The 1,739-nt window shown below is 32.1% G+C and overlaps 1 protein-coding gene across 1 annotated transcript in view; it reads right to left on the reverse strand.

Annotated features, from left to right (window-relative positions):
• LOC107678672 (poly(A) polymerase alpha-like) overlaps positions 1–1,739 on the reverse strand; it is a 23,870-nt gene that overhangs the window by 1,541 nt on the left and 20,590 nt on the right. The window lies entirely within an intron of this gene.

The raw sequence follows: 1,739 nt of genomic DNA on the forward strand, positions 1-1,739 counted from the left end.
GGGGATGGGGTTGGCCGGGAGCATCGGGACATCCGACAGATCAGCGTTAGGTGTTTTCTGCGGAACATAAGACAGATCATCAGATCGATGAGACGAATGGGAATAATCGTGAGCGTGTCCTAACCAAGTGATACAAACTAAAAAATCATCTCTTCTATGATAAGAGTTTCTGTTTGAACAAGCTGTGACTGCAATAAGATATTAAGATTTACGTTGCACGGCCCTGGGCAATCAACAGAAATTTCACTGGAACTAAATTCACCCCAGCCTTAAGTAGAATATGACTTAATTACCTAAATTAAAGTGTTCCTTCATTTGTTTTGTTTTTCATAGATTTCTTTCCGCAACACCTATATCAGGGCATACTGAAACTGATTAGAGAAGAAGACTTTTCACTCTTCAGCTCGCAGTCTGTAATTTGTACCGTTATGGATGTTTATCTACATTCTCGTGTATCTCTAATCCAACTTTGTAAGTGGTCTCTGTATATTACTCTCAGCTCTTGCTATGTGTTCTGTTTTCTGGTTTTGATGTCTATCTGTTTCTGTTCCTTAAACCTGACTTGTAAAGTGACCTTGGGTTTTGGAAAGGCTCTATATAAATAAAAATTATTATTATTATTATTATTATTACTTTTGTCTGAAAATTAGCCTTCAAAATTGAATGTGATATGAACTCTATCAAGTTAAAAAAAAAAGTATATGTATCTATTTAAAGTATGGTTGAGCCATTTCAGCTAAATTTAAACAGTAAAAACTTGAAGAAAAAAAAAACAGACCATTGTTTTGGCCTATATATAATGGGCCTGGCTTGTGTAAAATTGTGTAAACACACATCCCAACCAAAAAAATGTAAAATAAATTTTCCAGAACACTCTCTTCCTAGTGTAGCTCCCCTGCATCGTTAATTTGTTTAACCAACAGCCATACATTTTTTTTTTTTAGTTTGGAGGTTTTTTTAAATAAAATATTAAAATATATTATAATCAATAAGACAATACAAATAAACCAATCACAGTGATTTCTCTTTGCAACAATTTCTATTTGTGAAAATGTTTTTGTTTTTTTTGTTTTTTTGTAGATTGCTTTCCACAGTTGAAAATACATTAATCCTAGGTAATGGACACCATACATTTATTCATTGGCCATTTTGATAGAAATTTCCATTCAGCTCTACTAAAGACTATTTCAAATATAACATTTATCATTTATTATTTTATTATCAAATGAATGATATTTGGAATAAACTTAATACACAATTATATATTAAAGTCTAACATCAGTCCTTCAAACACCTTAGACACTGATGTAAAAAAAATTTTAAAGTAAAAAGCTCTTGATGTTAAAAGCTCTTGAAATTATAATTAGCTACTACTCAAATATTTAGTATGTAAGATGTTTTGTTTTTGAAAAGCCATGAAGCCAACCAAGGCTGCACTTAATCAAAAATACAGTAAAAACAGTAATATTGAGAGATATCACAATTTAAAGTAACTTTTCTATTATATTTTAAAACGTAATTAAAAGCTGATTTTTCAGCATCAGAAATCGTTCTAATATAAAGCAATAAGCCCCAAGAAGCCGTGGTTTACAGTGAATTTATAACAGCTAAGGGGCGTTGTTACGTTGCAACAAAGTGGTTGCCGAGCAACACACAAACGTAAACAAAGGTGTATGTTTGTAGAGTAATTTACAACAGCTTCGAACGTGGCTCAGCCAATCAGAATCAAGGACCGGAAC

This window comes from Sinocyclocheilus anshuiensis, unplaced genomic scaffold, assembly GCF_001515605.1.
Source record: "Sinocyclocheilus anshuiensis isolate Anshui unplaced genomic scaffold, SAMN03320099.WGS_v1.1 scaffold1816, whole genome shotgun sequence".
NCBI lineage: Eukaryota > Metazoa > Chordata > Actinopteri > Cypriniformes > Cyprinidae > Sinocyclocheilus > Sinocyclocheilus anshuiensis.